The 27,858-nt window shown below is 39.7% G+C and overlaps 2 protein-coding genes across 10 annotated transcripts in view; one reads left to right on the plus strand and one right to left on the minus strand.

The window, feature by feature from the left end:
- CMSS1 (cms1 ribosomal small subunit homolog) overlaps positions 1–27,858 on the minus strand; it is a 382,078-nt gene that overhangs the window by 113,433 nt on the left and 240,787 nt on the right. The gene's annotated exons all lie outside the window — the stretch shown is intronic.
- Positions 1–27,858, plus strand: part of FILIP1L (filamin A interacting protein 1 like) — a 304,769-nt gene that overhangs the window by 45,381 nt on the left and 231,530 nt on the right. For 2 of the 3 annotated variants that reach the window (XM_036998633.2, XM_073231768.1), the window contains exon 2: positions 827–920. The gene's annotated coding sequence lies outside the window, so the exon portion shown is untranslated. Of the gene's footprint in view, positions 1–826; positions 921–16,206; positions 21,452–27,858 lie in introns of those variants that run through there. The other variant, XM_036998635.2, reaches the window with a different exon arrangement.

Consider the following 27,858-nt stretch of genomic DNA (forward strand, 5'->3'; position numbering starts at 1 on the left):
TTCCTGAAAGGCAGTGCCAGGAAACTATTAATGTCTGTGAAAAAGAAGTGAAAGTTCTATGGGCATAAACTGTCTGATGCCCCAGGAGACTGAAGCCTGAAGGAACCACTAGTCTTTAGACTGTAACACTGATTCAATTGGCTGCAATATCAGAGCTCCAAAAGGCTGCTATCAGAGAAGAAAGTGTTTTTCCAAAAAGAAAGGTCTAAGAGACACAAAGGCAATTTCCTCCCTTTCTCTTAATCACTTGCTTGCCCAGAGTAGCTGAATAGGCAGCTAATGGCTGGCTCACTTAAGGCTGTCATAAATTAATTAATTCATTCAAGTAATTAATGAATCCTTTCCCAGCTAGGAGGGGTAGTAAGGCCTACCTGGAAGAGGAGAGTGTAGCCTGCCCCACAAATGGGAAGAAAGAATCCATTCTAACATCCAGGTGCAGAAACACAACTGCACCTTTAAAGGACCTCAGTGATTCTGCTCATGCTAGAGTCACGCTGTGGGAGCACTTGCCACAGCTGACCTTACAGGAAGCAGGAGCTTTACAGAAGACTCGAAACTAAATTAAATAAAACTTGGTTGAGGCACTGACCTTTAGGGGACTTTTAAGTTTTTCAACTGATACATTACTAAGTGCCAGAATCATGTGGGTACTTGCTAAGGTTATGACTGGGTTTGTGGAGCAGAAAGGCCGTGCACGACAAGGTCAGATCCCTTTATTTCACAGCGCCACCTGCTGGGTGAGGGCGTTGAGTGCTGAGCTTTGTGGATTGATACAAAAACTATGGATTCACAGTAAGAACCATTTTTACTCTTTCCATATTCACAGAACCCTGGGAAACAGTGCTCTCTATGGTGGCAAGTTCACAAGGAAGGGGGCTGCCCTGCTCATCTTTGCTGCTGTCCCAGCCCGCCACAGTCCGGTGAGGAGTCCTTCCTTCTTTGAAATGTCCAACAGGAAACTGGAGCATTAAAACCAAGAACATAAAATATGGTTCTTGCATTTTGACTTAATAGCGCATCTTAATAGCCATGTGATTCAAGTCATGACCTTTAAAAGCTGGATGGTTTTCTTATTATCTTAAGAGAGCACTGTAAGGGTCCTTTCTAGAGGAAGTTAATTCTGTTCTCATAGGTAATGCTCTTCTGGATATTTAATATCCAGCCCTAACATAGTGAACACCTAAAACTCAGGGCAGCTAAGAAAAAAGTGTGGTTAAAGAAACATTCACTGTCACATAAAGCACTAGTTTCCATCCTGGAGTGTTAAAAATAAATTAAGCCATATCCTCATATCCTACATGCTTGCATTCAATCTTGAACAGATACGCTGATTTCTCTTTGCTGGAGAAGCTATAGGCCCACAATGCCTCATCAGAAACTCCTGGGCCATATGTGTTTCAAATATTTCAGATTTTAGAAAGGTAAAATGGTGCATATGTTATGTCTTATATAACACTTCCAGGTTTCTTGGGCAGCACCCATTGATCAAACATTAATATTCCTGCATTAAGATCTATGACTATTCACACTAAATCATTAAGAATCTAAACAGACCTGTGTCAGTTCAGATCAGGTTTTACTGGCAATTGAGTTTCCACTTACCCATCCAACCATTCATCCATTCAGCTTTATAACACTGAAAATTGTCTTAAAGGAAATTTACACTCCTAACAGTACTATGCAAGAGCACCTACTATTTACTGGTACCTCTATCAACATCAAGTGTGATCATTAACAATATTTGCCGATTTGATATGTCGAAAATGGTATCTCTTCAACTAAATGTGCCTTTCTCTGATTGCCTTGGGATTTTACATTGGCTTCATTTAATTATCCACAATTTTATGAAGTAGTTACTCTAAAATTCCCCTCATTAGTGATAGATCAAGGTCTGTTTGACTTTAGGGCTCCTCCGCCCTCCAGGTTCCCCTGTGAGTCTTCGGGTGTGTTAGCTATGGCGGGGCTTGAAAGGATCCTGGGTGGTGTCCTGGGTCTTCAGATAGGGAGTGACACAAAGGCACAAATGAGTTACGGGTGTGCGGACAGCGTTGGTTGTATCTGTTTATTCTACTGGGCTTCTATACAGTGTTTCTCTGTTGTGCTAAATTTACAGCCTCCTATGTGGCCACCATAGCCTGCCTTGAAGAGCAGCCCATTCGGCCTAAAGTTTGGGTAGAGGCCATGGGGACTGTATTTTTCACCACCTGTTGAGCTTGCAGTGCACAGTTTTTAAACTACTTAATAATTAATCAGTTTATTACCCAAGCCTGTATACTGCTAACTTGGCCTAGATAACCTGGTGAATTCCAGGTGTTTCTCCTTCCCTGAAAGGGCTTATATTGGCACTAAATAAATCTGTACTTGAATAACGTATATGTAAATTAAGATGATCTGACAGCATTTTAGATGAAGTGACTTTAGGTGCAATCATTCACTATTCTCAGTCACATATACCAATGGAGGAATGGGACAAATCAGACCTTGGGAGACAACAAACCTTCCCAAAGCACCCACTTTTCTTAAACATCAAACTCTCCCTGGGTGCTTAGCTATTAGTTTTTCAAGGTAGGATTGTCACATTCTCTCTAAACTTTTACTAACCCACAGGAGATGCCCAGTAACTTGTAAAAATGTTAAAAAGGGCAAGAAGAGAAAGGGTCAGTATAATTCAGACTGAATAGGAATCCCCTATTTTAGGTCAACTGTAACACTGGAGGTTTCCCCATTCACAAATGAGATTTGGAAATGTATGCAGAATCACTGAAGTGCCACGCTCTTGTAGCCTATGTGACTGGTGCCCCTGGAGTGCGCATCCTGGTGGCCCTGTGATGGAGAACTGAATCACAGTCCAGGCAGACTCTTCTGTATACAAAGTGCACTTGAGTGGGAAATCTGCGTGGAATACACATTTTCAGGTGTCTCTCTGAAGAAGACAAACAGATTTCTCTTGAAACAGAATAATGTGAGAGAAAACAAGGAATAATTGGCTGTAAGTACCATCACACAAAAATCTTATAACTGTGGCCCCTTGGCAGGAGCTGGTCCTGTCTTGGGCTGGTTAAGAAGCAGAGCCTTTTACATTATCCTTATTTTAATCACCACTCTCCATGACATGATCATCAAAACCATTTATTTAGTCTGTTTTCAAGCTTACCACGTGGCAAATGACTGCCTACATAAACAAAATAATTCAGTTCTACCAGAGTTCTTTGCAACTGAGACCACTGGAGAGGAAAACAAGTGTAATTGCCATCTAAGATATAATGAAATTTCTGTAAGTGGTTTTCTATATGAGTGATTGACTCTCATTTAAAGGAAGAAGGAAAAAAAACAAACTCCACAAACCACTGCAGGAAGCATTTCAAAATCAGACACAGTAAGTGAAATCATGACACCTGCATTAGCTCTTAGATATCAAAAACCCCAGTTTGAATTTGGCCAGTGATAGGTTGGTAACATAAAATAGGTAATCTCTTTAAGAGTAAAGACCATGTCTCTAGCTTCTCATAGCTCTTATAGCAAGTGGTTCTCAAACTTTAGTATGTGTAAGAATCTTCTGGAAGTCTTTTGAAAACAGACTACTGGGTCCTATCCCCAGAATTTCTGACTCAGAAAGTCCAGGGTGGAACCATAATGTGCATATCTAGTAAGTTCCCAGGGGATCTGGCTAGTCCAAGAACCACATTTTGAGCACCACTGACTTATAGCCCAGGGCACAGTATTAAGCAAACTGTAGCTGGACAATAAACAAACAAACAAACAAACAAACAAATAAATAAATAGAATTCATCTTCAAAAGTAACACTTTCTTCTCCACTCCAAATCTGAATACACACTGGCATGCTGATGGACTGATAAGGCGTAAGACCATAGTTGGTACTATCAACTGACCATCCGATGCTGAGGTGGCCAGATAAACCAGAAGTGTCATCTGCTCCTCAGCATCACAATGGTGACTGTGACACACTGGCAGTGGTAAAATTATTCAAGTGAGTGCCTTTATAGGGGCAAAGAGTAACATGGAAAGTGGAAAACCGAAATGGAAATCTTTAGGAAAATGGCTTTCATGGTTTATAATAATTTCTAGAGTGAGACAGCAGGGGGTAGGAGAAGGAGTATAGATTTTATGATACGGTTCAACAGAACTGGGATGGAATCTAGACCGTTATAATATTAGCAATATGACTTGGTAAAATTAATCTCTTTGACTCTCCACTTCCTCATCTGTGGCTAGGATAAAAATGTCTGCGTTGAGGACTGGAGTCACCTGGACACTATGGTTTAGAGCAATGGTTCTCAAACTTTAGTGGATGCTGGCCACCACATGGCCTCGGTGGGTCAACCAGATTTTTAAGACACACGCTCCTCCTGAGTTTCCTCACATCCCCTCAACATGTGCAGCACAGCTAAGGCCACAGCACCTGCAGCCCCTCACCTTTCCATCTCCCCAGTCCTCCTCCTTCTCCCTTCTCTGAACAGCTCTAGCAGGAATTGTCTGTGTCACTCATTAGGGTTCTTAGTCACATGGGCTGCATTTTAAATTAATGATTTCATACATGTGTGATTTACCTCCCTAACCAGACCAGAACTCCCCTAACTGGAGGCCCGTGGGTTGAATTCAGCCGACATATGTGTTTTGCTTGGCCCACACAATGTTTTTGAAGAAACTGAATTAGTTGCCAGCATTTTTAAAAGATCAGGAGATGGCACATAATAAAAACATGGATTGCTGACTTCTTTCAACAAACTGGAAGCTCTGACAATGCTGGGCCAGCGTTCCAGGATGGCTTCAATCAGCTGGGGCTGCATAATGACTGATCCCGTCAGAAGTGATGTGTCTTTTGCACTTCGGCATAGTCCCCATCACTACTCTGTCCTGTGCTGGGCCCCTTCCCACTCCCTCACAGACATTCCTGTCTCCTGCAACCTCTGAACTCCACCCTAAGTCCATGGAGGACATGACGTTTATCTTCACCTTCTCACCTCCTCAGTGCCTAGCACACTAGTTACATAATGGAGCCTGAAAAAATACTTCATGAATGGAAACAGGCAGTAGAGTGGAGAGGGGTCAGAACACAGACTCTGGAATCAGACAGACTTAGATCGGAGTCTTGGCTCTGCCAGTCAGTGGATTTGGGACCCCAGGAAGAAAGGCCAGAGAGAAGGAGGAGATGATAGTGACGTATCAGGGAGATGAGGATAAAAGGAAGCCAAGGGTAAGGACAAATGAGTGAACAGTTTATCAGTGCCTCAGAAAGGATGTGGAATGGAAGACCTTGTTCTTTTATAGCTTCAAATGGCAGTGATTTATAAAGCTCTTTTAGAAAATTAGAAGAGGTATTTTGTTTTAAAGATGGTAGCTTCCCAGAAGCTGGACAACAGAAACAGCTTAGATGATCTAATGAGGCTCTTCAACTCCAAGTATACTTTACTGTGTCAATAGTGAAGTGAGTCACTCTGTCCTTTTTTAAAGGAAATCACGAAGCTTTAAGCCCTACTTTGTACTGCTGACTAGGTAAAAGAAATTACCCTAAAGGCAGCTTTTGCTTTATGTTCTTCCAAATCTCAAAAGAAATGTAAGAGATGTGAGAAACAAAGAGATGTAAGAAACTGTCCCGGATGGGGCCTGATTCCATAGTCTTGGATTTCAAATGAGCAAACTGGTAACAGATAACAAAATGCATGCTACTAAGGACCTGTTCCTGAACTTGCACCAAAACCCTTCTGCATGCCATCTAAATAAGCTGCCCCTTTCTATTCAAGTGTGAGTGAGGTTCAGGTCAGGAAGAACAGGGTTTCTGAACACTACACACATCAATGATGAAACTTTAAGTTAAACTTCACAGATGAAAGTGTGGCTCCAGAGGAGACATCAAGGCTTAACTCAGTGTTCTAAGAGGGGAGTTTTTACAGCTTCGCCCTTCTACTAAAAAGCCTCTGCAATTTGACTGCTGAGCAGAACACTCAGGAAAAACTTGTCTGGCTGATCTGCTGATGCCTCTGGGTTTGAGGGTATAAAGTGAATTGTGTTGGTGAGGTGCTAGGGGATTCAGGGAAGAAGAGAAGTAGAGACTTTTCACTTATCTACTATGGGAGTTTCTGTTTGAACTAGATGTTTGAGGCACTAAAGCTGAGTCAAGCTTTAGATTTGGGGTGAGAGTATCTTAAGCTGCTGGGACAGAGAGGAAGTCACTAATGGGGAACTTGTAGAGGCATCCAAGAACAGACATCTGCCCCACTGAACTATTTAAGTTTTCTTTGCCTGCCTGAAGAGGTGACCTAATTTTTCATTTTGAGAAATTACAACTTAAAATCCACACCTACTTATAAGCATCTGTGGAAAAGCTTCATTCTATAGGGGCAGAAGCTTATCACACTTTCTAAAATCCCAAACTGTGTAGTGCTCTGAGGGAGGCAGTAGAGTGGGAGTGGGGGGTGTCAGAGTACAGGCTCTGGTCAGACGGACTTAGACCAGAGTCCTGGCTCTGCCAGTCAGTGAGTGGATCTGGGACCCTAGGAAAGTCAGATAACTTCTTCCAGCCACATCGTTCTCACTTGCAAAAGGAGAATAAAAATAGGCCATACTGCATGGGGTTACTCTGCGGTATGAGGGGTTATATACAGAACACTTAGCATAGCAGCCGGCAGGGAGTCAGCCTCCAATAACAAGTTATTTTCATCAGAGTCTCTCACCAGGTAGAAATATTTAGATGGTCAGTTGGGTGAAAGGTCATCAAGATCTTTAAGGAATACATAAATGGGCTTGGCACTGTGCTCACATTTGTTAATTCTAAACAAGGTTGAGGTCAGTGTCCTCTGTTAGAAGAACATGAGCTGTGAGTGATTTTTCCAGTAGGAGGGATAGGTTATGCTGAGCCAGCCATGCTCACACCTCTGCCCTATGTGATCAAATGCATGCATTTCCGAACCAGCCAAGCAAGTAGGGGCTGCTTTGCATGAAGCTAATTGTCCCACATGGGGCCTGATCCCACAGCCTTGGATTTTAACCAAGATAACTGGTAACAGATAACTAAATACACGTTCCCTGCTTGCAGGAGGCCAGCAGACTTTTATAGGGACACATCACGAAACTTTAACAAGATGCAGCACATAAACTGCATTTTAATAATACCCAAGAACATGTAATGTTTCAGAGTTTGGAAAAATCATAGCTACTCTGTCCATTTCAATTTATAAGCAGATTCTATAGCTTGAGAGGTCTGGGCTTTTACTGGCCTCTTTCCCTGATGATGTAATGAGTATCTGAAACTGACAAGCCTAAAGCTGGACTAGAAGCTCAGAACTAGAGATCACGTCATCTTTCCTTAAAGTAACATTCCACGGCATTCTTGGTTTCTTCAGAAAGATTAGACACTTGGAGAACACAGTTACAGATTATTAGAACGGAAAGAGTCTTCAGAGTTTATCCAGGCCTCTACAGGAGCAAAGAAACCATATGATATACAAAGATAGAGCTAAATGCTGGCTCTGCCAGCATCAGACTTTCCCTGACTTCAGGTCCAGAACTTTCCATTACAATCTGCCTCCCTGAGCCACCCTCTCATCGCTTCCTCTTATAGAGCTTCCCCAGAGTTGTGGACAAACGACTTGCTTGTTTTTTTAATAGTGCAGGGGTGTCACCTGCTTGTAAGGATGTCCAACGCGAGACGTTTGCTCACAGCTGCCTATAAACTCAACATTAGCTGTGTTAGTTATATTATGACATACTCAAAAGCCAGCAACAGCTGGAGGCCCTTCTTATCTAGATGCTAAAATACTAGGCTGATATCTCTATTTGGTTCACCTAGAATATTGAATTACTTATGTTTAAAATATTATGTTAAAATATTTCTAGGTTATTAAATAAAAATTTCTAAAAAGGCTCTCATAAAATTTAATAAAGTAAATGAGAGGTATAGAATATTTAACAATATTTAAGGAATCTTGTATCAGAGATTAGTCAGTTAATCAGCTGAAAATGTTGTGAGGGAATCCCAGAGCTGAGTCAGACTTGGTTTCCAGCCAGGGTCATGCCACACTTAGCCAGTAACAATTTTTGATAACCTAACATTTCTCTATTGTAAAATGCACCTAAATAGCTTTTCTCTCTATTCCCCATTTTTCCCTCCTGTCAAGCCCTAGCTTAAGATACTGGTCTTACCATAGTTGGCACGCAAGACCTACCATTCACCTAGTACCTACATGTGACATGTCAGGTAAGAATCTTCCTGTATCTTTGTCTTATATTCACAACCAGATCAGCAGCATCTTCTTTCTTGAATGCTGTCTTGGTTCAGGCTCCTATAACAGAATATCATAGACCAACTGGCTTATAAACCACAGAAATGTATTTCTCACAGTTTGAAGCTGGAAGTATGAGAGCAGGTGTCAGCATGAAGTTTTGGTGAGAGCCTTCTTCCAGACTGCACACTAACAATTCCTATCTTCACATGGCTAAAAGCAGATAGAGGAAGCAATCTCTCTCATGATTCCTATAAGAGCAATAATCTCATTTGTGAGGACTCGTCCCTCATGACCTCATCTGATCCTAATTACCTCTTAAAGGCCCCACCTCCTAACACCATCTCAGAGATGGGAGAAGGTTTCAAGATATGAATCTGGGGTGTGGGATACACAATGCAGTCCATAACATGCTTAAGACTAAGCCAGGGAGGGCTCTGCACCACGTGGGTCACCAACGATACATGGTGACCTAACAGAAAAATGAGAGGACTGTACAGATGATCTTTGGACTCCTTGGAAGTAGTCATGAAAAACCTAATATTCATCATATTGTGGAAGGTTAAAATAATTTAACATAAACCAAGCAATCATGTGTACAATGGTACAACATTCTGAAATGTTAAGGCTAGAATTTTCTTAAGTTACATAACTTGTTTTACTTACTTTTTGGGATAAGTACAAAGAGTACCCTTCTCTTAAGAGTGAAGACCAAAGAACTGGGAAAGGAAGAGATTAAAATGTAATCGTGAAAATAAACATATCAAAATCCTAGCAGTGGTTATCTCTAGGTGGTGCAGGTATGGGTTATTTTTATTTTTATCTTTGCATCTTTGTGTATTTTCCACATTCTCTGCAGTGACCATGTTGCTCTTACACTCAGAAAGAGACTCCAAGAAGCTTTAAAATAAGGGTAAAGATGGGTTCTTTATAATTTCCAACTATTTGAGGAGAGAGAGAGACTAGGGTTTTTCTAGCATCAGTTGGTGAGTTCCATAACATAATAATATGTCCTGTGAATTTCCGAGAAGAGCATGTGGCTACATGAATCATATAGTAAATATGATTTTCCATGGGCTGAATGGGTCAGCTGTGCCAATGGTGTTGGGGAAAATGAAGAACTAAGTGAGTGTTTTAGTTATACTGATGATTCTAAGGAAAGCTGGGAGAGGAATTGTTCAGGATCCTGAGACCAGCGCTTGAGGTAATAGCACTCTACTGAAATGCTGTGAGTATAAGATGACATGGAAAAGAACAGGACAGGGAGAATTGGGAGACCCTAAACCCAGGATAGGCTGCCCAGAGATGTTCTTTAGGGTAATTAATACCAGTGCCCATGGGGAAGACACTGGTAAGAACCTGAGGCTCCAGACTTCCAAAAAAATAGCTCTAATTTGAAGTCAAGAAACTGTGGGCCAAATAGTAAAAGATGGACATAGAAGCAGAAAAGATAAGAAGGGCCAAAAGAGGCTACACAGGCTAGGAAAGGCATTCAAAAGTTTCTGGAGGAGCATGCTTCCAAGCCCTTAATATAAAATCCAAGCTTGATGGAGTAACATGAGACTGAATTTCAAATTACTTCCCACTTCTGAAAATTTTACTTCTTGCATTTGAATTCAACTCTCTAGAGATGGTGAGAAAAAAGGGGGAAAAGGCTACAGAATCCAGAGGCACTGTGACAGGAGGGATGCACTGCAACCCTGAGTTTGGGGATGTGGGAGTACTGTGCTGCTACAAGAGCGCAGACCAGAAGGAAGCAAAATCAGAGATCCGCCCTCCTTTACTGAAGTGTGTTCAAAACAATTTATTTGAAACATTTTGGGAAGAAAATTAAGGTTGAATTCCTAAGTCTTGGACCAGGGTACACAGCTCAAATACCAACAAGAGCCACGCAGGTAACATAATGAGTGAAGTGGTCTAATCCAATCCAGACTGGCCCACAGTGCAGATGAGAGTCTACACTCTCGTGTGAAGGGACAGCTGCAGAATTGTGGGACCAGAGTTGCCAGATCTTCTGAGTTTTCAGAAATCTGCTGCTAGCAACTAATTCAAATTCTTTAAAAAACCATCATGCAGGTCAAAGAAAATATAGTGAGGAGGAAGGTGGGCCTGGGCCACTTCATGATCTTTGCTTTGGACCCCCTCCTCAGTACAACTGCAACTTTGGTTAAGGAAGGGATTTAAACACTACAAGCTCTCTTGAAAGCATGCAAATATTTCATCTTTGGCCAGACCTCAGAAAACTACGGAAGCTCAAGTGGTAAAAGAATCTGGGATAATGTAGCTCTTCATGGCTAATGCCTTGGGGAGAATATTACATAAGTTTAAGTAAACCTAATGTCCAGATGTACAAAGAACAAAGTTTAGAACTTGGGAAAAAGTTAAGTGTAGGCCAGAGTTAATGCGTGAAACCACTTGCATGCAATTAAGTTTGATTCTAGTCGGAAGTTGCATATGAATATTGAAGAACAAAACCTGGCCCTGAGGGACAATTTTATAAAATGATACAGACTCAACATGTGTTACAGCAGTGACCAGAGAATTGGTTAGTTAGGGATTCTGGGGCTTTGGATAGGCTTCCAGGTAAAAGAGGTATTGTAGGGAAAAGAAATACCCACATCTCAAGTAGATGGAAAGCCAAAGGATGCTTTGTTTGAGATGAGATAAATAAAAGTGCTCAAGTACAGACTCCTAAATACTCAGGGAAGTAAGAGAATTTAACAAGATTCTTACTGCCTGTACCAGCTGGAATAGTGTGCCTACCCTGCTCCCACTTTCATGTTCACTGGGAACCTGTGAATGTGACTTTATTTCGAAGGATAGCCTTTGTAGATGTAAACAAGTGAAGATTAATTAGGTCATACTGGGTAAGGGTAGGCACTAATCCAGTGACTGGTGTCCTTGTAAGAGGCAATTTTGACTCAGACACACACTGAAGGAGGAAAACCATGTGAAGACAGAGGCAGATTTTGGAGTTACCACTCCCACTCCCACTCCCACCGCCCCCAAAGGGCTCCAAGGACAGCGGACAGGTGCCAGACACAGAGGCAAAGGGTTCTTTTCCAGAGCATTTGGAGGAAGCTGGCAGCCTGGTTTCAGCCCTCTAGGTTCTAGAAGTGTGAGCGAATAAATTTTTGTTGTGATAAGCCACCCAGTTTGTGGTAATTTGTTATGGCAGCCCTAGAAAACTCTGTCTTTTCAAGCCACTTTTGGGATGGAACCTTGCTATGGTGAATTATACAATGACTTACAATTATGCTCCAAATTGGAGCAATACATAGGGTGTAAGAGATAAAGGCACAGGATGTATACTGTCAACAGAGCATGAAAACCTTCATTCTCGAGAGACTAGAAATGAGGAATAATGACTGGCAACCAAATGTAGAGCCAGAGGAGTCCAACTTCAGTAGTGTTACACAGTATTTATCCCAGAATTGAACCACATTTAATTTTATTTAGGGAAAATGATATACATTGCAGATTTAAAAAATGCCAGTCATCCCAAACTTGTTGGTTTCTTTTTTCTGAAAAAAACTAAGAACTAGAAAACAACTACAAAGCATTTTAGGTTCTTTGCATGTCTAAAGAACAAGATTAAATATCAACTTATTTACAACTTTGTCCCATTCCATATGCAAAAAGTTTTCCTTACACAATTTACCTGTGTATATTGAAAGGGGTGCCTTTGTAAAATTTTAAAATATATTTTTGAATTTGGTTATAGAAAGAAACATAGCGTTAATTTATCCAGAGGATCTCAGTGTTAATACTTTCTCTTTGGTTTTGTATCTTCATGTCTTTTTTCTCATACCGGCTTGGAATTGCTGATTTAAGCACAGAGAAAGGGAGAGAGGCTTCATCCATCTCACCTATAGGTTTAGCTAAGAAAGCACAAATTAAGCCACAGCAATGCCATGAGGCCCATCCTCCAGCTGGGTGCACTCGGTCCTGGAAAGAAACATGCACACAGCCATACATCACACCGACCACCATAGCCACCACCACCACCACCACCCAGATTTTGAACCAACTCCCTCTGCAGTTTGGATGGACCCAAATGAATCTTGTTTAAAAGTATCATTCATCAAGGAGGGTATTGCTCTGTATCAATCTCTGATTTCTCGACTGTAGCTCACATAAAACCCCAATGGATTAGATTAGTACAGCATACATGTGCCATGCTAAATTACATGTCAAGAAAAGTTTGAACACGTCTGCTCTTTACAACCGTATATCATAGGATCCTGGTCAGCTCTATGGGAGCTGAACTCCCAGATCGTAAATTATGTGCACTGACAGCCTAAATAATGTAACAAATAACATGTATGTCATGATAATGTTAGAGATAATTTAAGGGTGTACTGGTAAGTTGTGTGTGCCTCCTGTGTGATATATTTTGTACTTATTATAGATTTATAATATATATTTATCAAATTTCAGTCTTATGGAAAGGGTTTCATTGGTCTCAACAACTGTCCTGATAAAACTAGATAGGTAACAATTAAAAAAGAAACTTATGCTTATAAAATACCACTTACACGTGTTTTTTTTCTATTCGTGGTGAGCAAAGATTATTTGCAAGAAGGGATCTTGCTGCCTAAAACATTTGAGAAAAATGAGTTTTGTAAAAGGCATCCCAGAGCTGCCTTTGGACCAAATTCTGACTCTGAAGACTTTCATCCACAAGGAGTCACTTCCATGCTCCAAGAAATGTGTCTCAGAGGCATTTCCTGGCCTCAGAGATTTCATGGAAAAGCTAGATAAACAATGGCCTAACCTCTAATCTTTGTTGGGTCTGCATGTCCCTCAAAAGAGGTGATACTTTTCTGAGGCAGTAATAACTGAAACAAGAGGTTGGTCTGTTTGCTGCCACGGCTTACAAGTGCTACATTTCTACAATGCAGAGAAGCCACATGTTCCCAAAGTCTTAACTTCAAATAGTAGGGTGAGAAGATAAAGGAGACAAAGTTCTACAGCTCCTTCCAGCTGAATTTAGACATGGACTTTGTTTTGGCCTAACAAATTAATGCCTGATTTTTTTTCTGTTCTTTTATTCCCTTTAAGACGTAATTCATTTAGGATTGAAAATAGACTATTGTGTATGTGGTAATTTTCATTCCATGACACAAACAAAAGTGCTTTTCAACAATTGTTCAAGTCCATATTTAAGCAATTAGTTTAGACCATCATGTCAAGCCTTCTACAATTCTGCCCAACAGATTTTCTTTAAAGAGTAAAGTACAATTTAAGAAGTTGAAAGTAATTTTAACCACGAGAAAAACCCAGGGCTAGGCAGGAAATGCTGGAACCCCAATCTTCGTCCATGTACAGGAGCTGAGAATCACAAAACCCACCTGGACTTGACTGCTTCCTTCAGCTGAGGAGTCAACAGAGTGGATTTTGTTTTCCTCTCTAAACGGCAGTATAGAAAAAGGAGAGCAAGCATCATCTGGCTCCTCCATTGCCACACGCAATTTCTCCCCTCACACCCCATGTGTCACAGTAACTTTGTACCCACAGATATTGGCTGCAGGGAAGAGTGGGCTCCATCTCCTTGCCCCCTCTCCCCCGCCACCCACCCGCACCTACCAAGGCTTCAAGCAGTTGCCATGCTTCAGTGACAAGGGCCACCCAAGGCTCTGAGGGTAAGGGAAGGGGAGAAATATTGGGATTTCTGTGACCCAATGCACAGACGAACAAGTGAGCTGGTTTAACTCTGCTGTTAGCTTTCCTGGTAGAATAAAGACTATGGAAGAAGGTACGTGGCCCAGACTTTTCTGTACCTTTCCATGAGGGCTATGCAGCAGAGCTGTGGATCTTGTCATTTTTAAAGAGGACAGAGCAAGAATGCAGGGTGACAATGGAAGCAAAAGTGGGCTTGGACTGTGGCTAGGTGGTCTCCAAATTCCAGTTTGACCGAGACACTCCCATATTATTAATTGTATCCCTTTTCACACTGAAAAGCTCTGGCCCAGGGTTTCTTAGGAGCACATATTTATGTTGTAAGAGGACAGTTTTCCTTTCAAGAGACTGCTTTGCTCACTGTTGAAAATCTAGCAGACCTACCTCTACCCACTGAATGCCAGCAATGTAACCTCACCTATCATTTTTGCCCACCCTGACATTCTGACAACCAAACATGCTCTTCCTGTTTCCACCCCCCTTCTGGGGAGAGCCAACAAGCCCTGATGCACAGCCACCAAAGGCGCTCAATTGAGAAAAGAGGAAACTGAGGTTAAGAGAGGTGAGGTGACTTGATTAAGGCCACAGCTAGAGTGGAGAAGGCCCTGCTTCCTAACTTCATATACAGCACTCTCCCAGGACAGTGTTGTCTCCCTGCTGTCCTGGGACAGACACCTGCAGCTGAATAACTGTTAGCTGTGGCGCAAACCTCAGGGAAAGAACTTATGTGTGGTAATGCCAGTGTTTTATTTGTGACCACTTCATCAGATGTAGTCAGTAGCTTCATAACTCTTGCTGGTTTCAGAGGTTATTAATAATAATGGTCTTTTTCAAGGCGGATCTGATACTTAAGATTTTTAAACACATAAAATTTGGAGCTAAGTCATAAAAGCTTTCCAGAAAGGGAAAGATAGGCTGTCATTTTTTTTTTAAATGAAGCTTAAAGAGGGATTAACAACAATAGTGCCAATAAATATGCTTTTGAAGAACCTTTTCTTCAAGGAATTACAAATAAGTATTCTAAAAAATACTTAAGGACATAGTATTCTCAAAAGAAACCAATAACAACACTTAACCTCCTGTAATTCTTACTAGTGTCACTTCTCTAATCAGTTTGAATCCTGAAAATGAGCCGGGTGGTAGGCAGAGAGTATTATTCCTGTTTTACTGATGATGAAAATAAGGTTAAGAAATTTCAGTGTCTTGCTGGTAGGTTAGGTTTTAGACTTCCAAACCAGTATTCTTTATGTTATATCTTGAAAACTTTAGTTAGGAGTACTGTTGAGAGTCAACTATTATGCTTGCTTAAATAATTCAGCTTCTAGGAAAAGCATTTAGGAAAAAAGATGATTTTTCCTCCACATAAGTCCTCATGGAATTTGTGCTTGCTAAGAGCAGAAGTCCTGAACCACGGGAAACGTGCACACCAGGTCACCCTGACACTCACCACTCACTGAGCACCCACTTCATGTTGGGCTCTGGCTGTGGCGCTGAGGATGCAAAGGCATACCAGATCTGGCCTTGTGTTTGAAAGGTTCAGAAACATCTGAAGAGCATCTTTAGTATTTCCTCAAACTGATCAGAGCTAACTCTATCAACTTGGGCAGACATGGCCAAGCAGTTGATTATGACTGGCTGGTTATGACAAAGTGACCCCGTTTTCACTAAGCCCTCCCCTCAAAAAAAACCCTCAATAACAACCAACTGTACCAACCCCAAACCCTGGGGAAACACAGTCTTTTTGTACACAAGTTCTAGGAATAAACCTATTGGTGTATCAATTAGACGACTGCTGGTAAACTAAAAAATGGCTGTTTGTTTATGGCAGTATTGAGAAGTAGATGAAGAACGTTCTGATGCTTTTAACTACATTGCCAAAGGAGTAATAATTCTTAATTTCTATTTTTCAGACACATTTCAGGCAGGAGGAAGAGAGGACTGTCTAGAATTAGGTTTTTATACAACTCTAAAGTAGTTACTGGGATCTAAATTGCTGGAATATCCTGTTCTGAGCAGTTTCAAATATTCTAGAGATTAGGTTCATAGGGTTATCAGTGCCCTGGATATATGATTAGATTGTTGCTGTGAATACTGATAACTATGCAGCTTTGGGGGAAACCAAGCTGTCATCATGCTACAGTTCCTCACCATCCCCTCTTCTTAAAAAAAATAATAAACCAAGTATGTGGCAAATATGTTCCTATTTTTCCACAAAGGATGCAGACATGACAGCTTCTTCCCCTTCTCTTCTCTCATCCTCCTCAGCTCGGTCTTCCCCCTTCCCCACCAAATGACCTCATCCCTACACAGAAAGGACACCAGCTGCAGGGAGGGTCTGCCTCCACTGAGCGGATCACTATCATCATTAGTGATGCCAAGAAGCCCAGACGGCCCTGTCGACATGTGCAGTGTGTTACAGCTCTGTGGTCTCCCCACACTCCCAACCAAGCTGCTGTCTGGAAATGTAAAGGCTCTGCCTTCCTAAAAATTATGTTACCAAAAGAACAGCTAGAATATTTCTTAACAAATCCATCAATGGCCATGGCAACAAAATGACAAGAACCTGCCAAGATGATTAACCTGGTGGCACCCTCACACATCATTTGGGTACAAAAGTCCCATTTAAGAAAAATAAAGACCCCTGATTTTTCAGGGGAGAACTATAGGAGCTTGTTTGCAAAAGGAGGGCTGCCTAGAAAATAAAAATGAGGAAAAAAATCTAAAACACTGGTACAATAAAAGCTAGTTTGTGTCTTTTTATAGCCATATCCCGTATACTTGTGTTTACATCTTTGTGCATTCATTCACTCTTCTGCCTCTCCTCTCTGTCAATCAGTGCCAACTCAATCCAGAGAATGAGGCTAAGATTTTAACAGACATAGTGACAATAGCAATTCCCAAATGTAAATACCTACTATGATCTGGACACGGGGGTATGTGCTGTATGTAGGCCTCTCAAACTTCTTGCACAGAAAGGTCAGTGCTTCCATGTTATAGATGAGATAGGTGAGGCTCAGAAAGGCATCCTGGGCCCTATTCTGGAAACATGAATCTTCCTAGGTGATTCTGTCCATACTTTTGGCTTTAAATATCATCTATAAGCTATTACCCAATTTATATCTCCAGCCTGGACAACCCCTCTGAGCTCCAAATCAGTTTTTACAATTACCTGCATGACATTTCTACTTGGATGAATCACAAGCATCTCAGATCAAACATGCCCAAAATTGAACTTGGGATCTACTTCCCCACCCCAAGGTAGGTTCTCCTCCAAAGGCTCTTGTGGCAGGAAATAGCACCTCATGTCAGAAAAGTGGAAGTCATCAGTGATACTTTCCTCTTCTGCAATGCTACCAGGGAGCTACTGAGTCCTGTAAACTACCTCCTCAATCTGTCTTGAAGTCATCCCATTTCTCCACTGACTCACCTGGAGAATAGCATCAGCCTCACTGGTTTCCTTTTCCACTCCTGTCCTCCACTGTGTGATGAGATAATCAGAGTAATTCAAACATAAATATGATCATGTTTTGCCCCCACAAAAAAAATTTCAATGGCTACTCACTGCTATTTGAAAAGACAGAATTCTTGTCAGTGCCAACAAGGCCCTGCTTAATCTTTGCTTCCCTCCTTCTATATTTTTCCACTTTCCTCTCAGTCACTGGGATCCAGTCTAGCTTGTCTTCTCTCCTTCTTCTTTTGTACCAAATTCTTTCCTAACTTTGGGCTTGGAACAGACTTCCCTTCAGCTTGTGATGGTCTTATACTCCCTCTTTGCTTGGCTAACTCCTACTTATTATTTGAGCCTTAGCTTAAATATTATTTCACAAAATAGCCTTCTCTGCTCCTTTGACTCAGATTCCCCCAGTGTTTCTTCTTTATATTTACTACAGTTGAAATATGTATTTAAGTGTTTGTTCTCCTTTGGCTTCCCCAGTTGGAGTATAAACTTGATGAGGTGAAAGAACATATCTGTCTTATAAACAACTGTATGCATCCACAATACCTGGCTCATAGAAGATGCTCAATCAATATTTGTTAAATGAATACATGAAGCAAATAACTTGTCAAGGTCACAGGATTTCAACTCAAATTATCTTGTTCTAAAGCACATTCTTTTTCAAAGTCTTGCAAAGCAGGAAAAGAGTTCATTAAAGCCAGCATATCACAATTAGCTTCAGGAATGTAAATTTCTCAAGTCTCAAAGTCTTTATTGACTCAAATGGATGGACAGGTGGATAGATCATCTGGATGGATGGTTAGATGGTTGGAAGTAATGGGGTCTGGAAGCATGATGGGATTGAGGGGACCCCATCTCCCATAGCATATATGATATTAGAAACATCTACTGGCTTGCATGAGTAGTAATAATAAAGAAGTAAGAGTATGGATGGGAGAAAGGAGAAATTAGAGATTGATAGGCTGCTGTAAGACTGAACAAAATGAGATTTAAAAACCAAGGGAACAAATTTTTAATATAGTGGAAAAGAACAAATGCAGCATGATCTTGAAAAGACAAAATCTTTTAGTGGGAAGACAACTTACTGGATGTGGTTTTCTGCATGTGTCTTCCCACCGCTCTCCACCCGCCTCGGTGTGAGTATATGTATATTCAGAGGGTAGAGTGCATACAAGGTAGGAAGGGGTAAAGAATGGGCTATTGAAAATGCTTGGAAGAAGCCTTTCTGAGCTTTGGGATTCCATCTGAGACCTAGAATGTTTGCCTCCAGCAATATTACTTTATAAACATTGTCTGCTGGGTGGCCTGTCAGTGGCCCCCGGATGGCGGTGAGGAGAGATGAGCACAGAAGGGTCTGACCAGCACAGGTCCTTGTCTCACTAGTTCTGTTCATGCAGTCGAATTTTCTTCTAAGTGCAGGACTTCACATTTTTCCACAATTAATGTGAACTTGTTACATTTGCCCTAGTTGTCAAGGTCTGGGAACTTTGGCTTTCGTCTTCTTTTTCAATCCATTTCTTTTCTTGAACTGTCCTGGCTTCTCACAAGAAACACTCAATTACTAGGAACTTTAAAAAGCTTATTTCTCATGTTGCTGTCCCTTTGTGGGGATGAAATGGTAATAACAATTTGGTTATCAGCTTCTTGGCCAAAGGGGGAAAAAAAAAATTCTGTTCTCCATTTCCCCCTCATGTTCTCCATAAACAGCAACAAAAATCTTCAGTAAATTCAATATCATCTAACATGGTTGGAATTGTTTTGATTAACTACATATTCTGGTTAATAGTGTCGGGATTACAAAAGGAGTGCCAACTTTCAAAGAATTAAAATAAAATACACTTAGTAACATGATATAGGACTTAAGCAGTATCTTTTTTTGATGAGTCAGAAGGTGAATAAGGATCTTGTACTCTGGGTCACTGTTTTGAACATTTTATTGTATGATAGTACTTATGGGCCAGCTAATAAAACATTAGATAACAGAGTCATGGTATATATACTATAAGCTGGTCACAGAGCCAACTATTTATTACTGGCTTGTTTTATCACTAGAATACAAACTAGTGAAGCTTCACATTAAACTTGACATTCGTGGTACTAAGTTCTGTGCCCAGGTAATTGTTTAGGAGCTTGGGCTCTCTTTTTAATTTCAGTGATAATTTTTTACCTTCAATGCTGTAATTTTTGCCCTTTGCAGCAACTTTAATATTTAACTTCAAAGACAAAAGTTTAGCATTTCTATTCATCTGACAATGCTTTGGGAGGAACCAGGATTCTGCATTTATGGCAAGAAAGAGAAAGGGATGCAGAAGGGCACCTATATGAGAGGAAGAGAGAGTGACAAAGACCGCGTGACAGAGAGCAGGGAGGCAGGCATGGCCCCTCGCCTCACCATTCCGGAGCTGCGGGCTGTGCCTTTCCAGTGCACCTTTCACATGCCATTAATTGTTAAGTCAGATTGTAGCTGGGGTCAGCATATGATAGACTTTCACTTTGAAAGAAGAAAAAGTTGAGAGAAAGAAAGGCACAATATGAGTTATTTCTTCCCTTGAATTTTACAGTCAAAAGATCCCTAGTAGATCTAAAACTATGCTATATAGATATGACATACTTCAAAGCTGGCCTGTCTGTACTCATTCTCCACTCCTCAAACCAAATACATACAACTCATTCTATTTTTTTGGTACGGCAATTGTTGATTAATGAATCATCTTTCCTGTAATTTTTATTTTTTGTAGACTTAGTTTGGCTAGGTTCCCTGGCATTCCTGTTGAGGTATGTAATGGAAAATTTGACCTCACACTCGGCCTTTTTGTAACATCACAAAACACTGATATAACAAGGCTACAAAAAAGTAGCTTAAAGATGAAGGGATGCAAAGAAAGAAAAAGCTCAGTGTGGAAAGGAACAAAGATACACTAAATCATCTGGTAAGTAAATATTTAGTTTCACAGACGTGAAGGTACATTTATCTTTAGGAACAGCTCATTTGCTACAGTTTAGGATGTAACAGTATTTCCATCATAATTTTGTTTTTCTAAAGAGACTATAAACCAGACATAAAAAGCCATTCTCAAAATTAACTTGGAACACAGGCAAGCCGTTTTGCAGATCCTTAAATTTCCCCCCAAAATGGTGATTTAGGGTGGGGCAGACAGAATAAAGGTGTCAGTAAGTGATTTCTTGCATTTAGTTACAACTGAGTTGAAATAAAACCTTGGCAATCAGCCCTCTGTGATCACATCCAACCGTCTACGGAAAATGTAACAGGTCATACACAGTCAGCTTTGGTAACTGTGCAACTTGGGATCTGGCAGTAGAGACATGCTTTAGGACAGATCTTTCAGCAAAATTCACAGCAGAATGGTTGAAATAGGATTAAAACTGCCTTTTTACTTTTTAAGATAGACTATACTCTCCTCCCTAAGACAAAGATATCACTTCTTTAAGTGCCTAATCCAGACTTGAGGGGACACCTACCCAGCCACTGCCTCTATGAACTGAAAAAATACCAACTTGACTATGACAGGAAGAGTCCCATACAGCTCCCAGCACCAACATCTCAAAATGTCACAGCCCCCCAGATATAGGGCATCCAATAAGGTCTTTTATGATAACAACGTGGGGTGAAGTGTGTATTGTCAACCCTCACAGTCCCCAGGGTTGTCAGAATGCAAGTAAAGAGTGTTCAGTTTATTAATCATTTAGATGTGCTGGAAAAAGTAAGGGGGGAAAGAATAGATGCAGAGAAGGCTGTACAAATCACTACTTAGTTACTCAGGCTGCTGGAAAAATGTGCAGATGTTTCTTAACACTACTCAAGTTGTTTCCAAGACCACTATCACATCTGTGTACTCTTCCTTATAAAAATGCAGTATTATGAAGTGGAATGATGCAAATAATTCTCAGAAGAGAGAATTTTCTGTACTATTTATGGGCTGGATGAGTCATCTTTATTTGAATAATAATTATCTTTTTTTTTAAAGGAGGGAGTTACATGGGAGAACCATGAAATATGCAAATAAGCTGAAAGAGAAGAGTTTCTCTTTGTTGAATTTTATGTTGTAAGAGGTAAGAAAGGGTTACCTGTTCCAGAGTTTGTCTTGGGTATGTACTTCTCATTGACTTTAGCACATGCATGAAGAAAAAGGGAGTATTCATTCAGTTTGGAATGATTTTATCTATCTTATCCATTTATAAGATGCATGTGGACTGACAGAGAAAGTTGTTAACTACAAAGAGAACCATAAGGGGAAAAAATTAGTATGTGCCATTTAGTATTCCTGTTGAAGTGAAGCTTGAGACCTTGACTGAAAAAAAATATATTAGTGATATATTAAAATATCAAGTCCAGGGTGGATGCTCTTCTAGATTCCACTGGATTCCTAAAAATTCCCTATATCTTATTTGGTTTCGGACTTTCCTAAGATACTCCTGGTATTGCACATATTGTAAGAATACTGAATTGTACACTATCTAATCTGAAATAAGTTTTACCCTTCTTCTTTCTAGGGAGTATTAAACTGAACTGGTATTTTGGTAGAACTCCACTGAAATCAGCTTTATACTTTTTAACTCTTTAGTACCTGTAGCAGGTGATTCTTGTATTCATTCATAGTAGATATTCCTGTGACCAAGAACATTTAAGACAAATACTGATCGGTTTTTTGAGGTCAAGTTAATAAGTGAATCAGAGAAAGTGAAATCAGATAAAATGCATAGTGGTTTTCCTTATTACAGTGAATGGTCTGGGACTGTCTCTGTGTTTGAGGAATTATCATTATTGGATAGTAGTTTCTGTAGCAATAAAACTGGGATGCAAAGTACAATTTCTTATTTTCTTCTGTAAGTATTAGATTTAGGAATTTTTTTAAAGCATCTATTCACACTGAAATTAATGATGTTTATTACCCTAACACCAAATTCTTATCTCCTTAGGCAAACAATTCTGTGTGCATGTGTATCTTTTCAGAGACATTTTTATACACATGCCAGCAAATCTGTATATGTACATCCTTTCCTCCTTTTCTAATATGCAAATGGTAGCAATCAATAGAGATGGTTTTGTACTGAGCTTTTTGGACTTAGCAAAACACCTTGGATATCTTCCCATCTCAATACATAAAGACCTTCCAGTCTTTGTTTTTGAAAGTATTAACCAGTCCTTACAGAAGTACATTTAGGTTATTTCCAATCTTTTGCGATCACAGTATCCATTAATTTGAAAAGCAAAGCAAATTGGTTATAAGAAATTATTTGACTGACTAGTTTTGATGCAAGAAGTTCAAATATGTAGAAGGTACAAAAAATTTTAGCTTATGTTTATATTCTAATTTATTCCCACATACCGGTGGCTTGACAGCCTTGCCCTAGTTCTATGTAGGATTTTCTTAGATACCCTGGGCTTCATGCAGAAAGGAAAGCTAATGAACATAATGCTGTGCTGTTTAAAGATCTCTGTTCATAGGAAGTCCAGTCCTCCAGTTACTTTTTCTGGAATTCCAATAGGATGATGCCATATATAATCTGGAATTCTAATTCCTGGGTACACTGTTCTAAATATGCAGGACAGGAATAGGGCAATGCTGTCATTCCCATAAATATATACCATAATTCCTCTGCATCCTGTATTAGCTAATGAAGTGAGAAAAATGTCCAACCAATTCACATTTATTCAGCACAATTAAGAAATTAATAGATGTTTAGCTCCTGAGTAAAAGGTATGCATGCTTTTTGTAGAAAAGTCTCAATATTTCCCTAAAATTTAGGAGCAGTCACTAAAAATTATTCTGAAGAATATGGTCATGATCTTCCCTTAGCATTTTATTTGTTTTTGGTTACCCAAAATTCAAGAAATTTAGTTTAGTCCCATAAACGTAATTGAGGCTTTACAAATGTTAATCATATGAAAATACTCTTAGATTTGTCATTTGGTTTTAAGGGTGTTAGAACAAATAATTTTCTGATTTGTTTAGATTTAGTTCTATAAACTAAGATTTAGTTCTGTTTTTCTGAGAGAAGCTGGTAGCAGCGAAGGTCCACGATCCTCCCACACTGCTCAGACTATCATGTTCTAGAGCTGTGCCATTCCACAGCACAGCCTTTGGTTACAGGTGGTACTGAGCCCTTGAAATGTTGCTACTTTATATGAAGATATTCTCTAAGTATAAAAACCAGCAGATTCCAAAGAATTACTGGAAAGATAATGTGAAATATGTCACTAATAGTTATTTTAAACTGACTACAGGTTGAAATTACAATATTTTGATATAATGGATTAAATAAATAAAATACTAAAATGAAGAAAAAAGGAATGATGATACAAAATATTTTATCCAAAAGCTAGTATGACAATGATCTACATAAACAAACAAACAAACAAACACATAATGAAACAATTTCAAGGCAATCAAGAAATACTCCCTTAACCAAATGGAATAAATTTCTGCCTCCTTTGTGGCTCAATTTCTTTTACCAGTTTGGTGGGATGAAAAAAGTCAAGGCATTTGGATTATCGGGAACAGAGGGCAGTATAAGGCTCATGTGAATGCCTCTTCATTTAAAATTTAAGGAAAAGAGGCTTACAGAATATTCAATAATTTATGAATCTATTTTTTTCAATACATTTGGTGTAAGGGATTTAAAAATGTCCATGGATTTCACTGTCAAATCACTGTCTAGTCACCTTGAAAAGCACTGACTTGAAACACAAATAATTTGGATAGTCATTATGAATATACATTTATTATATCAGATCAACCCCTAAAAAGTAAAATAAGTAGGCCTTAGAGCTCTATGAAGAAAGACAAACCATCATTTTACTGAAGAAATATATGAAGATGGCCTTTCTTGACATCCAAGTTCTTTTTTGATAGTCAAACTACTAAAATGGGAAAGTAAAAAATTGCAGTCACTGAAATACCTACTCTGGGGGAAAAAATACCTTAAACAGATATATTTGTATGTATATACTGTGTACTGATGAGAGTGGACATTCTCCTGAGGCTGTTTATTTAACAGAAAGTCTTGACTTATAAAGCATGCCTCTCCTTCCCATTAGGCAAACTAACACTGATATTCTTTATCAACATTATTTCAAGAAAGTCTCTTTTGAATTATGAGAGTTTCCCCAACATAAATCTGAGCTCACTGTCTTACCTAAATAGTAGATATTTTCCATGAGATTTAAAAAAATGTGTCTGCTCTGTTTTCCTGATAAGGAAATATGTAAGTGACCAAGAGCAATCAATTCAGATGGGATTTGAGGCTTCAAATCATTTTCTCCAACAGAAAGAATCTGGTAACAGAAAGAATGTTTTGGGGTTACTGGAACTAAATGACAACCTTTTAATCAATGTTGATTTACCATTCCTTACTAAAGCAAGTGTGAAGATGCTAGTGAATTCTTTCCATTATGTCTGGACATAATCAGAATGGTAACATTTTAGAGCCTGCACTTGTAAACAAGTACAGACCAAATAACTTCCAACTGCTGCCATGAGCATTTATTTTCTCCAGACAATAAGTGGTGCATTAGCACATAACTTGTCTCCTGGCTACAGCTTTTTTACCCTCTGAATTTCTGGACATACTTGTGGGATAGTCTAGAAAAATCAATGTTGTGACATACACAGATTAGGAAATCATCTCTTCATGGAGTCTTGTGTTTGTAATCACCGCATCTAGTCTTGCCAATTTCAATGGATGATAATGCAAATTCACTTTTTTTAAGTGTATTAATGGGTCATTAATGTAGGCAAAATAAAGCATGGCAGGGTGAACAATAGCAACCATATTTCTTCAATCAAATATCCATACTGTATGTCTGGTTGTGGTTTCAAAGAAATCTGGGTTAAATAACATGATTCACATAGAAAAAGGCTGCTAAAAATGGGATTTTGGTATCACTCAGTCATACATAAAACAGCCACTTTTGTACTACATTTCCACATTTAGGAGAAATGAAATTGTTTCCTCTGAGCCAGGTATAAATTGGATACCTGACCTCTGACTCCTAAAAACAACTCATGGAAGGAATAAAACTTAGAGGGACAAGAACAGGGCCGAGTTACCTTTTATTCCCAATATAGTAGGGATTTTTATTCAATTCTGCTCTGTCAAAAAGACACTTCCTGAAATTCATTAAGCTTTCCAGTTTTCATACTACTTAAAATGCTCCTATAATATTTGCTTTCCAGGTTACAAGGCAAGAATTTAGGATAGAACAGTTGAGGGGCAGTAAATATCTTGGTGTAGGTACGTTAGCACAGAGCTCAAGTTAAGGAATTTGGGTCTTGCAGACAGCATGTGTAGAAGTTTTACAACGTTACAAGCACTAGTCATGACCTTCAAGAAGATAACAGCAAGCTCTAAAAACCGTGATTTTCAAAGGGGATGTGGGAATGACAGTTTTGATGGAAGCTTTCCAGAGCTGCAGCTGCCGGGCTTGTGGGTTTTTCATTGGTTGTCACTTGATAGAGGGGGGGGGGAGGAAGAAGTCTTTGAGGGCAAGTTCAGACAGTGAATAGTTCAAGGCTGCAGCCTGCCTAGAAACTGGGAGCAATTAATGCACACACAAACCAGAAATGTTAAAAGACACAATTGGTTTGATTTTTCAAGGTTTTATGGGGCTGAAATCATTCTATTACTGTATAATAACCATACAAAATAAAACTAACATCAATGATAGCTAGCAATATAGTTGAGGGTAGTCTGTCCAAATTCTGTTTTTTTGGACCATTTCTCATCATGCTAATAGTACAGTGGAAATAGCATGAACTTTTATTTCAGGGAGTTAGAGATGTGGTCCTACTACTTTGTGCGTGTGCGACTGGGCCTCAATTTCATCTTCAGGAGGAGACTAATACCTACCTTGTAGGGCTGCTGTGGGAATCAATGAGATGATGTATGTTACACAGCAGCAGAGAGCAGCTGCTCAAAAAACAGTAATTATATTATCATCAGCATGATAATTAATTACCCTTTCTTATAAAAACCACACTACCATTTATGCAATTGTTACAGGTGAGCTGACAACAAAGCTGTATTCGACTGCATGTAAATTATTCATACTGTTTTAAAAAATGATCCTCTATGGTTTTGAGTTTATGGGATTTTAATTTAAAGTTTATCAATACAGCTTTTAGGTCATAGAAAGAGATTTTTATGGGTTCTTTCAGTGTGGCAGCAGACATACTCTGTGAGAGCCTTACGATGTCAGGACTGGTTTCTGCTGAAGAGGAATATGGCCTCCTCCCTGCCTGAGACAGACTTCACAGTGATTCACTGATAACGAAACCCACCAGCTGCCACTCCTCATAAAATGTTCTCTTGGTGCTGCATATTTTACGGCAAACTCTAAGCCACATGTCCTCTTCTTACTTCTGCTTTTCTTCTCTAAGGCCAGTTAAAACCTACCTTTTATAAACTGTAAGAGAGTAAATAACCAACCTGGAAATTGACAGAGTCCCAACCAAGATTACCTAAAACAGAGGTCGCGACATCTGCTGACTCTCCCTGCAGACGCATACCTACCCATAGCTTCCCCTGGCTTTCTTCATGTTTTAACACCTATAGTCATCCTCACATCTCATTATTTATTCCCCTGGGGCAGGGGTTAGCAAACCTTGGGCCAGTGGGCTAAAACTGGTCCACAATCTGTTTTTGTATAGCCTGCAGGAGTGATTTTTGTATTTTTAAATGGAAAAAATAAAAATTAGAATAATTTTTTATGACATGCATGTGAAAAAGATAAAATTGAAATTCAGTGACCACAAATAAAGTTTTATTGGAGCACAGCCATGCTCATTCATTCCTGTTTGGTGGTAGCTGCTTTTACATTAGAATAATAGACTTGAATAGTTGCTGTAGAGACTGTATGGCTGGGAAAGCCTAAAATATTTTCCTATCTAACACTTTACGGGAGAAGTTTGACATTGCCGGGGGTCTTCCTCTTGGGAGAAAGAGGCAAATACATGTAAGATACACTACCTGATGTCCCTGTCCAGTCAGCCATGGAAAGGAACTAGAGCCTAGCTTGACTTTTCAGAAGAGGTAGAATGGGTTAGTAGAAGAAGAACTGACACAGGAGATAGGAGACATGAGTCTCAGGTTTTATTTTTATGTTGGTTCTGGGCAATTATGTATTCAGCTTCTCTAGTCCTGTAACATGGATTCTCCCTTGTGGGGCTCTCAGTTTCCTTTATGTTTTCAAAAAAGAGTCAGTCCTTCACTGCTTTGCTGAATTACCATAATATGGGAAACCCTACCACCATGTTCTCCCTCACCTCACCTCCCAACATCAATCCAGGATCAGTGGAAGTGAGGATATTGGAAACCTTCCCACAGGACTGCAGGATGGAAATTTTAAAACTCAGTTTTAATTTACAGAGATGGTCTTCAATGTGACCACATGGAGCTACGATGGTCTCCAATGTAGAAGGGGGGTACTTGGGGCATATGAGACTAAATTACTTGTT

Source organism: Manis javanica, chromosome 3, assembly GCF_040802235.1.
Source record: "Manis javanica isolate MJ-LG chromosome 3, MJ_LKY, whole genome shotgun sequence".
NCBI classification, from domain to species: Eukaryota; Metazoa; Chordata; class Mammalia; order Pholidota; family Manidae; genus Manis; species Manis javanica.